Source organism: Haliaeetus albicilla, chromosome W (assembly GCF_947461875.1).
Source record: "Haliaeetus albicilla chromosome W, bHalAlb1.1, whole genome shotgun sequence".
In the NCBI taxonomy this organism is placed as follows: domain Eukaryota; kingdom Metazoa; phylum Chordata; class Aves; order Accipitriformes; family Accipitridae; genus Haliaeetus; species Haliaeetus albicilla.
This window is the reverse complement of record NC_091515.1, coordinates 18,519,046-18,535,941: the sequence shown is the minus strand read 5'-3', so window position 1 is coordinate 18,535,941 and position 16,896 is coordinate 18,519,046.

Sequence of the window (16,896 nt, the reverse complement as noted above, 5' to 3'; positions counted from 1 at the left end):
AAACTCCCACAGAGTTTCTTGATCGGTTAAGAGCAGCTATGCGGAAATTTACTACCTTAGATCCCTTATCTGAAGTAGGAAAACAACAGTTAGTCTCTTTGTTTCTAGGACAATCTTCAGAAGACATAAGGCGAAAGCTTCAGAAACTGAAAGAGCCTGAGATAAGGGACTTAGAGAAATTGATAGAGGAAGCTTGGAGAATGTATCGGAACAGAGAAGGGGATGAGAGATGAAAAATGGGAAAAGCTATTGCTGCAGCTACTGTAGCTGCGCTGGGAAAGCAGGACAACTCCCTTCGTGTGAGGGGTCGGGGAACTGGAAGGAGGGGAGGCTCACGCCAGCCCCTAAGATTGGACCAATGTGCTTATTGTAATGAAATAGGCCATTGGAAAGGACAATGTCCTAAGCTAAGTGGAGCACAAGCTGTCATAGCCAATGTTACCTCTGGTCAATGCTGGGGACTGGGGGAATCCACCCTAGCGGATCCACTGGTTAAAGTTAAGCTAGGGAAAATAGAACAAGAGGTGGATTTTCTTGTAGATACGGGAGCGTCCTATTCAGTGTTAAATCAAAGGTTGATACCGGAAGATGAAGAGTTTGTGACTGTAGTGGGAGCTACTGGCCAGCAGAAAAAGGCTTATTTCCTAAAACCACTTAAATATAAATTGGGTAAACAAATAGGAATACATAAATTTCTGTATTTGCCCGGATCTCCAAAATCCTTGTTAGGCCGCGATTTGCTAGAACAATTGGAAGCAGAAATTGTTTTTGAAAAAGGAAAAATGGAATTAAAAATCAAGGAAGACCAGCTAATTAACATTTTAAGCTTGGCATTAATACAAGCTGAACCAAAATTTGAAGTACCTCCAGAAATTGTTGATCAAGTATATCCTGGAGTCTGGGCCTCTGAGGTTCCAGGAAAAGCTAAAAATGCAGCCCCTATAGTAATTAAGCTGAGACCAGGAGAAGAACCTGTCAAAGTTAAGCAATATCCCCTGAAATTAGATGATAGGAAGGGGATCAAGGAAATAATTGACAAGTTTCTACAATATGGAATATTGATTGAGTGTGAATCAGAATATAATACACCTATACTACCAATTAAAAAGGCAGATGGGAAAAGCTATAGGTTGGTCCAAGATCTGAGAGCCATAAATAAGATTACTGAGGATATACATCCAGTAGTCGCGAATCCATATACTTTGTTAACAAAACTAAAAGATAACCAGGTTTGGTTTACTGTGCTGGATTTGAAGGATGCCTTCTTCTGCCTGACCTTAGCCGCAGAAAGTCAGAATTTGTTTGCTTTTGAATGGGAGAATCCTGAGTCCGGGAGAAGAACTCAGCTAACATGGACAGTATTACCTCAAGGCTTTAAGACTAGCCCCACTATCTTTGGAAATCAATTGGCGAAAGAGCTTGAAACTTGGGTACCCCCAGACAATGAAGGAATCTTGTTACAATATGTGGATGATCTCTTAATAGCTACTGAAACCACGGAAAGCTGTATTCGATGGACTGTGAATCTTCTTAATTTTTTGGGTTTAAGTGGATATCGAGTCTCTCAACAGAAAGCCCAGCTGGTTCAACAGCATGTGACCTACCTGGGACTTGAAATCTCGGGAGGACAATGGGAGCTCGGGACTGAGCGAAAAGAAGCCATTTGCCGAACCCCGGAGCCCCAAACGGTAAAAGAGCTGTGGACCTTTCTGGGAATGACAGGTTGGTGTCGCCTTTGGATATATAATTACGGATTATTGGTAAAGCCATTATATGAATTGATAAAGAGAGACCAGTCAAAAGTAATTTGGACTGGAGAAACACGAAACGCATTTAAGCAGCTCAAACAAGAACTAATGAGAGCTCCTGCTCTAGGACTGCCGGATGTTTCAAAACCGTTTTGGCTGTTTTCTCATGAGAGACAAGGAATAGCTTTGGGAGTACTAGCACAAAGACTTGGTCCCTATAAACGAGCAGTAGCTTATTTCTCCAAACAACTGGACGAGGTGAGCAAAGGATGGCCTGGCTGCCTTTGAGCTGTTGCAGCAGTTGTTATCAATATTCAAGAGGTCCGAAAGTTTACCATGGGACAGAAAATAATGGTATTAGTCTCCCATACAGTTTCAGCGGGTTTTGGAACAAAAAGGAAGCCATTGGCTCTCGGCCCAGAGATTCTTAAAGTACCAAGCAGTGTTAGTAGAACAAGATGATGTAGAAATTGTAGTTACTAACATTGTCAATCCAGCCTCTTTTCTTAGTGGAACTTTGGATGAACCAGTGACACATGACTGCATAGAAACAGTAGAAGCTATATATTCCAGTCAACCAGACCTCAAAGAAGAACCTCTGGAGGATGCTGAAAACTCCTGGTATACCGACGGGAGTAGTTTTATAAAACAGGGACAACGTAAAGCAGGATACGCAATCACAACCACCCAACAGGTAATCGAATCTAAGTCATTGCCTTCCGGAACTTCAGCCCAAAAGGCGGAGATAATTACCCTTACCCGAGCATTGGAATTGGGAAAAGGGAAAAAGATAAACATTTGGACAGATTCTAAATATGCATTTGGAGTAGTTCACGCTCACAGTGCAATTTGGAAGGAACGAGGATTGCTAACTGCTCAAGGAAAGCAAATAAAACATGCAGAAGAAATCTTAAAACTATTAGAAGCTGTGAAGCAACCAGAAAAGGTAGCTATCATGCATTGTCGAGGACACCAAAAAGGAAACACAGATTCAGAAATTGGAAATCGACTAGCAGATTATGAGGCTAGGCGGGTGGCGGAAGAAGTGGAAGCAGAGACATTATCCTTAATACCAGACGGTAAAATCCGAACTGTAAGTACAAATCAGAAACCAAATTATTCGAAGGAAGACCTAAAATTAATTGAAGATCTGGATGGTAAAGTAGAGTCAGATGGATGGGTTCATTTAGCAGATAATCGTATAGTAATACCATCCAATTTAATATGGACAACAGTTTTAACTGAACATAATAAGACGCATTGGGGAGCGGATGCCCTGTAAAAAAACTTAAATCAGAAATTAATAGGACGCAATCTGCATACAATGGTGAAACAAATATCTCAACAGTGTGAAATTTGTTTACATAATAACCCTAATGTGGCGAATAAAGTAAAGTTGGGGATAATTGGCAAAGGAAATTATCCAGGACAACAGTGGCAAATTGATTTTTCGGAGCTCCCAAGAAAAGGGGGGTACCAATACTTGTTAGTCATGACTGACACATTTTCAGGCTGGCCAGAGGCTTTCCTCTGCTGAACAAACAAAGCAAGAGAAGTAACTAAGATATTGTTGAATGAAATCATTCCTCGTTTTGGAATTCCAGCAACAATATCTTCCGATCGAGGTTCTCATTTTTGTGCCAAAGTAGTACAGCAGGTGAGCAAAACTTTGAAGATAGACTGGCAGTTACATACCCCATATAGACCTCAAGCAAGTGGGCAAGTTGAAAAGATGAATCATTTAATTAAGCAACAGATAGCAAAAATTGGTCAAGAGACTAATCTAACTTAGCCCCAATCTCTTCCCCTGGCATTGCTTAGAATGAGAGTGAAACCAAAAACAAAGCAGAATTTAACTCCCTTTGAAATATTGTATGGGAGACCATATCAATTTCAATTTACAGGAGAAGATTTAACCCAACTGGGTGCAGGGTATTTGTGTGACTACATGGTATCCCTCCAGAAGCAGTTGGAAAATATAAATAAACAAGTTTTAGGAACCAGGGCTAGAGGGTTAGATCAACCAATCCATCCCTTTAAACTGGGTGATTATGTATATGTAAAGATTTTTTTCAGGACAACCTCTGGAGGAGAAATGGGACGGACCCTATCAAGTGTTGCTGACGACCTTCACTGCCATTAAGATCAAGGAACAGCCGGCCTGGATTCACTATTCAAGAGTAAAGAGAGCACCTGAGAGGCCATGGACGGTCATCCCTACAGGACCCACAGGTCTGCGATTCTCCAGATCATGATGGTAACAGAGTTATTACTCGGTTCAAATGAAGCTTGATGGAACTTGAACTCACATTTTTCCTTGACACAAAATGTTTCCCAAATCCTGAACAGAACTGACTGTTGGATATGTACTCACATGCCAGAACATGGTGGAAAAGGGATCTCGCTAATTGGTATTCCGATACCAAGTAATCACTCCTGGGCCACTCTTTGGGAAAGTACCACATAGTATACTGACAATGACGAAGTCCGGAAGTTAGAAATAACTAGTCCTGAGGCCCAGGAGCCTTATTGTATGTGTGTACAGAGATGTAATCCACCTAAAGGACTTGGAAAAATTGACTGTGTTAATGGGACGTATGTAGGGAATCATACAGTTTGTAACAAAACTATAAATATTGGAACTTCAACTTCTGTTAATACTACAGCATGGCCAGTGCCAGAAGGAAAAGGATGGTACTGGCTATGCAATGACACTGCCCGGAAAGTTTTACCAAAGAATTAGATGGGAACATGTACTTTGGGAGCAGTGGTTCTGAATATGACTATACACAGTTCTCCACCAAAAGGATGGGTGCGAACACACTTTCAAAAGATTAGACGAGGTGTTGAGAATCCTTTAGTAAGGAGGCCTACTGCCTTTCATAGTTTTGTCCGATGGTTTCTTCCATGGTTGGGAGTGAGTGAGTTGTTAGAAAAAGCCATAGTTAACATTTCGGCAGTAATAGAAAACCTTGAGAATAGAACAATTGATGCAATAAGAGCCCAACAATTAGAAATATCCAGTTTATCTCAAATTGTACAACAAAATAGAATGGCACTAGAGCTATTATTGACCTCTCAGGGTGGAGTATGCACAGTTATAAATATGAGTTGTTGCATGTATATAGATCAAAGTGGAAGAATCTCCACCGACTTAGAAGAAATTTGGAAACAGACCAAAATACTACATGAAATAACAAAGGATGACCTCTCATAGGGATTTAGAGAATTGTAGGACAAACTAACATCCTGGCTGCCAAATTTCGGGTGGCTAAAGCAAATTTTTATTATAGTTATAATTTTAATGACTTTAGGAATGATGGTCTGCATTATGCTTAAGTGTTTTGTGTGGTGTTGTCAGGGCACAGTAGAAAATTACGAAAGTTGGAAACGAAATAAAATCAGACATCAAGTAGAAACTGGAAGATATTTTACACGGTCTCTCGGAAGTAGTGGAATCCTACAGTTGCAAAAGAATTTGCAAAGGTTTAAAGAAAAGGGGGGATTGATATAGAGAACGAACTGCTAATTGCTTAATGATCGTCTCTCTATAACTTTACATACCAAAGACTGGTGTTTGTCAAGGATTAAGCCTGTCTGAGACTGGTACTTGGGAGTGATGAGCAAGAAGGAACCATGAACAATCACAAAACTTAATTAAATGTTTGATGAATTTACAGTCTTGTTGAGAAGGCACAAGCAGAGGCCTTGCTTGAATAGATAGGGCCAGAAAAGATAAGAACTCCTGCCTTTGTTCTCGTCCTTGTAAATAATTTAGCTTAAACTAACCATATGATTCTACACCACTAATGAAAACTTAGATAATAAGAGCACTAACAAACACTGATGTATCAAAACATGTAAAAGACCATACTGCGCAGAATCACCTGAGGAGGGTCAAATAGCAGACAAGTGAGGAAGACTATGAAAGACCACCAGAGGACTCCTGAAGACCACCATAGACCTTCAATGCGCCTGCGTAAAGGACATTTGCATATGCTAATAGTTTCCTGGAAAACTAATGAATATGTATAACATTTCTCGGAAATCTAGTGAATATGTATGTAGAACATGTACTTAACCTGCACAATTAGACCCGACGGTGTGCACGATAGGTGGAGCGATCCCCCGTGCATCCAGCGCTGCCAATAAAGAATACCTACTTAATAGTTAATCAAACTATTGAGTTAATTTCTTTGAATCAGTATCCCCTCCTCACTTTGACCGCTAAGTCCCTCTGTATTGCGTCAATAGTTCGTGTTCCAGCCAAGAGGGACGCACCATCAATCAGGAAGAATAGAAAGGATCAGAATTGGTGCTCCAGGTGAGGCACCATTAATCAGGAAGAATAGAAAAGATCAGAATGATCTTGGCTAACTAACTTAATTTAAAACAGGACTTTCTAATCTACCACAGGATTTTCTACATCTGACATCAATCCTCTCTGAAATTTGTTCTTGGCCTTCACTTGTGAATCAGCTTCCTGTCTTAGTATCTCATATATAAACCGGAAAGAATGTTTAGTTGTCTCCACAGCTACCTGAATAATTAATTAATTGGTACTTGTAAAGTATTTTGATATTAATCAAACCATTAATCATTAGAAAAACTTTTATTATAGAACACCTACTCTAACTATATGTTATGATGACTGCTAAACTATGTTTCGTTTATTAAAAAGATTGTTACCAGACTGAATCCTTTATCTTCTGCCATTCACTAATATGCACCATCCATTTTATTTGGTAGTTTTAGGTGTTAGGGACCAATCCAGGTCTCCCTGATGTCAATGAAAAAATCCCCTTTGACTTCAACAGGCACCACAATTTATCACTTATTTGAAACACAATTTATCACTTATTTGAAAAATACCACTATTTAAATTATCTGATAAAACTCTGGAACCTGGCTTTATACATATGTTTAGAAAATCTCAGTCATTAAACTTAAAGAATCCCCTCCATTTTTTCCTTTTATTATTTTTAATGTGAAAGATGAGAATAGATTTCATATACACCTGCCCTACTATTACTGTTTCACTAGTTTTACGTTTGTGGTGCCTTTACTGTACTATTTTTTGATCATTCCGCTATCATATACATTTAATCAGATTTATCAGGTTCTAAATGTTATCTGTCCATTTAGGTTTTCAGTAGCAACTATCAGAGACTTGCCCAATCATTTTAAGATATGTACTTTTCCTTCTCTCTTTTGCTTTCTTTCTAAAGGGAGGCAATGTTACCTGTGAGTATTGCCCAAGTTTAACTAGAAGGCTGAATGTACATTCTCATCATCAATAATAAATTTATCAGGAATATCTCATGCTTTTTCAATGAAACAGGTTTCAGTTCTGGAGTGCTTAATAAATATGAATAATATATATTATTTAATCATACCAGTAGTTCCAGTGTCTTTGTATATTCCAGAGAATTCCAGTCATAAAGAGAGCCAAGGTGAGGTCTTCAATATTTTCCTGTTTCCTTCTGGGCTACTGCTCATTTTTCAAATATAAATGCCTGAATGACAGAGAGAAACTGATGCCAGATTTACTATTTTCTGCTTCTTGTAAGTCTTGTTTGAATTCAGGATGATCCACTGTTTCACAATAAGCAGATTATTGCATAACTTTGGGTATATGATCTCCCTGCACATTTAACTAAAAAAGTATCTTTATCAATAAGGTTCTTTTACTACTTTTCTATTGTTAAGAACTGGGAATTTGCACCCTCAGTTCTCATTCTAGCTGCTACTGGCTTAATGTATTGATTTGTGGGCCTCCACTGCCCAGGGTCCCTGGTATCTGTGACACCATGTTTTCATTTAATAAGTTGTGTTCTCAAATGAAAGACAGAGAAGCAAATAAATGCATGGCTGTTAATACAGCTTGCGATGGTTTAAGCCCAGCCAGCAACTAGGCACCACACAGCTGCTCACTCACTCCCTCCCCACCCAGTGGGATGGGGAAGAGAAATGGGGGAAAAAAAAAGTAAAACTCATGGGCTAAGAATGATTTAATAACTAACGTAAAATAAAATATAATACTAACAATAATAATAATAAAATATAATAATAATAGTAATGAAAAGGTATATAATAAAAAAAAAAAAAACCCCAAAAAAAAACCCCCAAGAAAAAGACAAGTGATACACAATGCAATTGCTCACCACCTGCTGACCAATGCCCGAGTAGTGATCTGCCCCTCCTAGCCAACTCCCCCCAGTTTATATACTGAGCATGATGTTCTATGGTATGGAATATCCCTTTGGGTAGTTCGGGTCAGCTGTCCTGGCTATGCTCCCTCCCAGCTTCCTGTGCACCTGCTTCCTGGCAGAGCATGGGAAACTGAAAAATCCTTGACTTGGGATAAGCACTACTTAGCAACAACTAAAACATCAGTGTGTTATCAACATTATTCTCACGCTAAATCCAAACCACATTGTACAGCCACTAAGAAGAAAAATAACTCTATCCCAGCCAAAACCAGGACACAGCTATATTGTGGCAGAATATACATTACTAGGGACAATGAATTATTGGTGCTGCCTCAGATACTGAAAAATCTAGATTCATGTGATTAAAAATAACAAGGCACAATAGAAATTACGCCCAGTGGACTCATTCAAAGTAAAAGTCCTATGACAGTTGTTCTTGTTCAAACACATACACAAATCTAATCTGTTAACAAAGAGCTTACAAACTAACGTTACTTTGTAATGGATCATGGGATTGTCTTTATAGAACTGAAGGGATCCTCTATTTACCCTAACTGTTTTAGTGGTCAAACCTGTGAAAACAGGCAGATATTTTTTCCAGCCAGAAAAGTTAGGTTACAAATCTTTTGGAGCATATTGACATTTCTAAAGCAAGTGGTTGTATAATGGTGCGAGGCACTGCTTTCCAGAAGCTGATGAGGAATTATATTTTGCTTCCTGTGAGATAAATGTATATTAAGTTAGGCATCTTGAAGGATCGCCCTCATACAAAGGAAAAATTATATTTCATTGCAATGACACTTTGCTGAAGGATCTGATACTCCAAAATGTAAGACCCCTATCTTCATTCTGCCCACTGAAGTCTTCATCTGTCTCCAGAGTTAAAAGAACAAGAGCCATGACTAAGTGGAAATAGAGGCTGATAATGCTATTTACAGTTACAAACAATGTTTCCATGGAGGTTTCTACAAAGGAGAAATAAACTGAGAGGATGTGTATGATGTAGACAAAATAATTCACAACCCACATATTTAATATAGCAATATATAGGCTAAAATGCAGTCTTTTCTGATGTACCTTCTTTACATAACTTCATACTTAAACTGCCATATTAAGAAAGAATGGAAAGTCTTTGTTACCTTCACAGAATCCTAATGCTTACAATATGATTATAATAATATAGCCAGATATGTTGTATAATGACCATAAAAATTATTATTGCACCAGATAATTTCTGCAACAAAGCTTTAACATTTGCTTAAACTATAAAAGAGCAATAGAAATGTGCCCAGTTGTGAGTAAAAGTTAAAAGCATTAAAAATCTATTATTAATTCTGTAGTAATTTTAATATTTCCTTATTCAAGCTTCTCATGTGCAGTGGTTCTATTACTCTTCAACCTGCCTTAGACATGTTTCCTATACCAACATCAAAGTAGGTATTTGTGAATAACACAGAAAGCACTAAGGGTTCGAGGAGACATAGATAATTCATATGTATACCATTTGTCCTGGTTTCAGCTGGGATAGAGTTAATTGTCTTCCTAGTAGCTGGTACGGTGCTATGTTTTGAGTTCAGTATGCGAAAAATGTTGATAACACTGATGTTTTCAGTTGTTGCTAAGTAGTGTTTAGACTAATGTCAAGGATTTTTCAGCTTCTCAAGCCCAACCAGCGAGAAAGCTGGAGGGGCACAAGAAGTTGGGAGGGGACACAGCCAGGGCAGGTGACCCAAAGTGGCCAACGGGATATTCCATATCATGCGACGTCCCATCTAGTATAGGAACTGGGAAGTGGGGGCGGGGAATGGCTGCTCGGGGACTAGCTGGGTGTCGGTCGGCGGGTGGTGAGCAATTGCACTGCGCATCATTTGTACATTCCAATCCTTTCATTATTGCTGTTGTCATTTTATTAGTGTTATCATTATTAGTTTCTTCTTTTCTGTTCTATTAAACCGTTCTTATCTCAACCCACGGGTTTTGCTTCTTTTCCTGATTTTCTCCCCCATCCCACTGGGTGGGGGGGGAGTGAGTGAGCGGCTGCGTGGTGCTTAGTTGCTGGCTGGGGTTAAAACACGACAGTCCATTTTGGCGCCCAACGTGGGGCCCGAAGCATTGAGATAATGACAAACCTGACCAGAGCTTGTTAAAACAAATTTGTTATAAGCATTCATTATATTGGTCCAATAGTCGCTTGGTCATTATGTTGATTTATGTGTTCTTAGAGTTGTTGCTCTGGTTTTTAAAGTTCTGTTATGTATCACCTTGCTTGCTGTATGTAGTTCCTCTTCTGCTGCTTATCATCCGTGGGAGGTGGATTAAGGTTTTTGCTTTGATGTATGGTATAACACTGGTTTATGGTATGATAAAGTCATAGGCTGTGGGATTAATCCGGTATTTGCACTCAGCATTGTCACCTTTATACTGCGGGAGCCATCTGTGGGAAACTATTAATCATTACACCATTTACCTTTCCTCCTTGGAAAACCAGTCTGTGGGTGGGGTACCTTTCTTCCCCTCTCCTTTCTCCTTCAGTCCAGTTACAATGGTGTTTGAGAATTTTGAAAAATTTGAATACTCTTGGGATGTTGGGACTAGCACGGTCCTAGCCCTACTGCTAGGAATTAGCATGCTTCTGAATGTGGTTCAGCTCTTGTTTAAGGTTAAACAACTAAGAAGATCACCCAGAGATCTGCCCCAAGGCTGGATAATTATGAGTGGCAGGGTGTGTGGGGTAGTATGGGCAAGTACCTAGGACAGTGGGCACCTCCAATGTTTTGGAAATTCACCCCTGAACAAGTGCAGAATCCAGAAGAACTAGTAAAATATTTGGAAAAGGTATGCTGTCACCCCGGCAGCTCCAGAGAGATACAAATCACTGCAACGTGCTGGGGCCTGGCCCATGCCTATCGAGCCCTGTTCGACACCACTCAGTACCCTCAAGGGGAAGAGAAGGTCTCTGGACCTAACAACAAAACGATGAACACTGCGGTCACTCAAACCTCAGCAACGGGCACTGCGGCCCCTCCAGCCCCAGCGACGAGCACAGCAGCTACCCAAACCTTGGCGACAGACGCTGCGGTTATCCAAAACCCAGCGAGCAATACTGCAACTGAACCAGCGGACCAACCTGCACCAGTATCAGTTGCCCCCGTACAGAAAAAGAAATATACAAAAAAATCAGTTCGCTTAGCGAAGGATGAAGGTGAACCAGGGTCATCACGGGAACCGGAGGAAGAGGCAGAACCAGAGGTAATAACACAGTCCCTATCCTTGAGTGAGCTGCGGGATATGCGAAAAGATTTCGGCCACCATATAGATGAGAACATTATCACCTGGCTCCTCCGATGCTAGGACAATGGGGCTAATAGCTTGGAATTAGAAGGTAGGGAAGCCAAGCAGCTGGGATCGCTTGTCAGGGAAGGTGGCATTGACAAGGCAATTGGAAAAGGGGCACAAGCCCTCAGCCTCTGGAGGCGACTCCTGTCAAGCATGAAGGAAAGGTACCCCTTTAAGGAAGATATGTCAATCAAGCAAGTGGACCACCATGGAAAGAGGTATCCAATATCTGAGGGAATTAGCTGTGCTAGAGACGATTCATCATGGCCCAGACAACCCACAATTACCCAAAGATCCAGACGAAGTCCAATGCACATGACCCATGTGGCAGAAGTTTGTACGGAGTGCACCATCGTCCTATGCCAACACATTGGCAATAATGTCCTGAAAAGATGAAGAGGCACCGACAGTGGAGGAAGTGGCTCGCCAACTCCGTCAATACGAAGAAAATCTCTCCTCCTCCCTACAAGCCTGCATTTCGGCTGTGGAGAAGCTGTCCCAGGATGTCCAACAAATCAAAGAGGATATGTCCTACTCCACACTTGTAAGGACCAAGGTCTCAGATATTAGGAGTGAGCGTTCTTCTGCCCAAGAGAGAGAATATAGAAGGTACACACCGCGAGGTGCCCTGTGGTTTTACCTATGTGATCATGGAGAGGACATGCGGAAATGGGATGGAAAACCTACCTCAGTCCTAAATGCACGGGAACGTGAGCTGCGAGGAAAAACCACCACAAAAGGGGATTCTACCAGGAGAAATGCCGCTCCAGTTTCCAAACAGAGTAGAAGGGCCGATCTTATCTCTGATCCTCTTGAAGGGACTTCTGAGCCAATTTTACGAGAAGTGAATACTGGATACTCTGACCAGAATTAGAGGGGCCCTGCCTCCAGCCAGGTGGAGGAAAGGGATAACCGGGTCTATTGGACTGTGTGGATTCGATGGCCTGGCACGTCAGACCCACAGGAGTATAAGGCTCTAGTAGACACTGGCGCACAGTGCACTCTAATGCCATCAAGTTATAAAGGGGCAGAACCCATTTGTATTTCTGGTGTGACAGGGGGATCCCAAGAGTTAACTGTATTGGAGGCTGAAGTAAGCCTAACTGAGAATGAATGGCAGAAACACCCCATTGTGTCTGGTCCAGAGGCTCCGTGTATCCTTGGCATAGACTATCTCAGGAGAGGGTATTTTAAGGACCCGAAGGGGTATCGATGGGCTTTTGGTATAGCTGCCTTGGAGACAGAGGGCACTGAACAGCTGTCTACCCTGCCTGGTCTCTCTCAAGACCCTTCGATTGTGGGGTTGCTGAAGGTTGAAGAACAACAAGTGCCAATTGCTACCATGACGGTGCACCGGCGGCAATATCGCACCAACCGAGACTCTCTGATTCCCATTCACAAGTTGATTCGCCAACTGGAGAGCCAAGGAGTGATCAGCAAAACTCGCTCACCCTTTAATACTCCCATATGGCCAGTGCAAAAGTCTAATGGGGAGTGGAGACTAACAGTTGACTATCGCGGCCTGAATGAAGTTACGCCACCGCTGAGTGCTGCCGTTCCAGATATGCTAGAACTTCAATACGAACTAGGGTCAAAGTGTGGTGGGTTGACCCTGGTTGGATGCCAGGTGCCCACCAATGCCGCTCTATCATTCCCCCTCCTCAGCTGGACGGGGGGGAGAAAATATAACAAAAGGCTCGTGGGTCAAGATAAGGACAGTTTAATAAAGTGATAGTAAAGGTCGCGCGTGCAAAAGCAAAGAAAAACAAATGATGTTATTCTCTACTTCCCATCAGCAGGCGATGTCTAGCCGCTTCCCGGGAAGCAGGGCTTCAGTACGCGTAGTGGTTGCTCCGGAAGACAAAATGCCCCCCCTTCCGTCTCCCTTTACTTAGCTTTTTTATCTGAGCTGACGTCATATGGTATGGAATATCTGTTTGGTTAGTTTAGGTCAGCTGTCCTGGTTATGTCCCCTCCCAAGATCTTGCCCTGCCCCAGCCTGCTATTGAGGGGGGGCAAAAATGTTGGAGAGACAGCCTTGATGCTGTGCCAGCACTGCTCAGCAGTAGCCAAAACACTGGTGTGCTATCAACACCTTTCTAGCTACTGATGCAGAGCACAGCGCTATGAGGGCTGCTATGGGGAGTATTAACTCCATCTCAGCCAGACCCAATACAGTTGACTATTGTGGCCTGAATGAAGTTACACCACCTCTGAGTGCTGCCGTTCCAGATATGCTAGAACTTCAATACGAACTAGGGTCAAAGGCAGCCAACTGGTATGCTACAATTGACATTGCTAATGTGTTTTTCTCAATCCCTCTGGCAGCAGAGTGCCGGTCACAGTTTGCCTTTACTTGGAGGGGTGTCCAGTACACTTGGAATCGACTGCCCCAGGGGTGGAAACACAGCCCCACCATTTGCCATGGACTAATCCAGACTGCACTGGAAAAAGGTGAAGCTCCAGAACACCTGCAATACATTGATGACATCATCGTATGGGGCAACACGGCAGAAGAAGTCTTTGAGAAAGGGAAGAAAATAATCCAAATCCTTCTGAAAGCCGGTTTTGCCATAAAAGAAAGTAAGGTCAAGGGACCTGCACAGGAGATCCAGTTTTTAGGAATAAAATGGCAAGATGGACATCGTCAGATCCCAATGGACGTGATTAACAAAATAGCAGCTATGTCTCCCCCGACTAATAAAAAGGAAACACAGGCCTTCTTAGGTGTTGTGGGGTTTTGGAGAATGCATATTCCAAATTACAGTTTGATTGTAAGCCCTCTCTATCAAGTGACCCGGAAGAAGAATGATTTTAAATGGGGCCCTGAACAACAACAAGCCTTTGAACAAATTAAACGGGAGATTGTTCATGCCGTAGCCCTTGGACCAGTCCGGACAGGACAAAAATGTTAAAAATGTGCTCTATACTGCAGCTGGGGAGAGTGGCCCTACCTGGAGCCTCTGGCAGAAAGCACCTGGGGAGACCCGAGGCCGACCCCTGGGGTTTTGGAGTCGAGGATATCGAGGATCCGAGGCTCGCTATACTCCAACTGAAAAAGAGATATTGGCAGCGTATGAAGGAGTTTGAGCCACCTCAGAAGTGGTTGGTACTGAAACACAGCTCTTCTTAGCACCCCGACTGCCAGTGCTGGGCTGGATGTTCAAAGGGAGGGTCTCCTCTACACATCACGCGACTGACGCCACGTGGAGTAAGTGGATTGCACTGATCACACAACAGGCTCGCATAGGAAACCCCAGTCGCCCAGGAATTTTAGAAGTGATCACGGACTGGCCAGAAGGCAAAGATTTTGGAATGTCGCCAGAGGAGGAAGTGACATGGGCTGAAGAGGCCCCGCTGTATAATAAACTGCCAGAAAATGAGAGGCAATATGCCCTGTTCACTGATGGGTCCTGTCGCATTGTGGGAAAGCATCGGAGGTGGAAGGCTGCTGTATGGAGTCCTACACAACAAGTTGCAGAAACTGCTGAAGGAGAAGGTGAATCGAGTCAGTTTGCAGAGGTGAAAGCCATCCAGCTAGCATTAGACATTGCTGAAAGAGAAAAGTGGCCAGTGCTTTATCTCTATACTGACTCATGGATGGTGGCAAATGCCCTGTGGGGGTGGCTACAGCAATGGAAGAAGAGCAACTGGCAGCGCAGAGGTAAACCCATTTGGGCTGCCACACTGTGGCAAGATATTGCGTCCCGGCTAGAGAATCTGGTTGTAAAAGTACGTCAAGTAGATGCTCACGTACCCAAGAGTCAGGCCACTGAAGAACATCAAAACAACCAACAGGTGGATCAGGCTGCCAAGATTGAAGTGGCTCAGGTAGACCTGGACTGGCAACATAAGGGTGAGCTATTTATGGCTCAGTGGGCCCATGATACTTCAGGCCATCAGGGAAGAGATGCAACATATAGATGGGCTCGTGATTGAGGGGTGGACTTGACCATGGACATTGTCGCACAGGTTATCCATGAATGTGAAACCTGTGCTGCAATTAAGCAAGCCAAGCGGTTAAAGCCCCTGTGGTATGGAGGGCGATGGCTGAAATATAGATATGGGGAGGCCTGGCAGATTGACTATATCACACTCCCACAAACTCGCCAAGGCAAGCGCTATGTGCTTACAATGGTGGAAGCAACCACCGGATGGCTGGAAACATATTCTGTACCCCATGCCACCGCCCGGAACACTATCCTGGGCCTTGAAAAGCAGGTCTTGTGGCGACATGGCACCCCAGAAAGAATTAAGTCAGACAACGGGACTCATTTCCGAAACAACCTCATAGATACCTGGGCCAAAGAGCATGGCATTGAGTGGGTGTATCATATCCCCTATCATGCACCAGCCTCTGGGAAAATTGAGCGATACAATGGACTGTTAAAGACTGCACTGAGCGCAATGGTGGGTGGAACCTTCAACCATTGGGATACACATTTAGCAAAAGCCACCTGGTTAGTCAACACCAGAGGATCTGCCAATCGGAGTGGCCCTGCCAGTCAGAATTTTTACATACTGTAGAAGGGGATAAAGCCCCTGTTGTGCACATAAAAAATATGTTAGGGAAGACGGTCTGGGTTACTCCTGCCTCAGGCAAAGGTAAACCCATTCATGGGATTGCTTTTGCTCAAGGGCCTGGGTGCACTTGGTGGGTGATGCAAAAAGATGGGGAAGTCCGATGTGTGCCTCAAGGGGATTTGATTTTTTGGGTGAGAATAGCCAGAATTAAACTGTATGATATTAGTTGCTTGTCGTGGTTTAACCCCAGCCAGCAACTAAGTACCACGCAGCCGCTCACTCACTCCCCCCCCATCTAATGGGATGGGGGAGAAAATCAGGAAAAGAAGTAAAACTCCTGGGTTGAGATAAGAATGGTTTAATAGAACAGAAAAGGAGAAACTAATAATGATAATGATAACACTAATAAAATGACAACAGTAGTAATAAAAGGATTGAAATGTACAAATTATGCGCAGGGCAATTGCTCACCACCCGCCGACCGACACCCAGCCAGTCCCCGAGCGGCGAATCCCTGCCCCCCACTTCCCAGTTCCTAAACTAGATGGGACGTCACATGGTATGGAATACACTGTTGGCCAGTTTGGGTCAGGTGCCCTGGCTGGGCATGAGAAGCTGAAAAATCCTTGACTGTAGTCTAAACACTACTGAGCAACAACTGAAAACATCAGTGTTATCAACATTCTTCACATACTGAACTCAAAACATAGCACTGTACCAGCTACTAGGAAGACAGTTAACTACATCCCAGCTGAAACAGGACATTGCTATATAACCCTGCTACTGTATGTTATCATTACTGTAATTGTCATATGCTATATCCATAGTACTACAGTAAGAATCACTTAGATCAAGCAAGAAAGAACTGTGATAAAACTGAGCAAAGCGCAGTAGTGATGGAACCAGAACTGACTCCAGCATGCAACAATCCAACGGTGCACACCATCCTCCTGCTGCGTCCAATGTCACCTGCTCATCAAACCGCACTGAAGCCCAATCCTGCTCTACCAACTGAGAGGACTTTGCACCATCCCTCCTGCCCAGACAGACTGGTATGACAGATGGAGCCCAGAGTC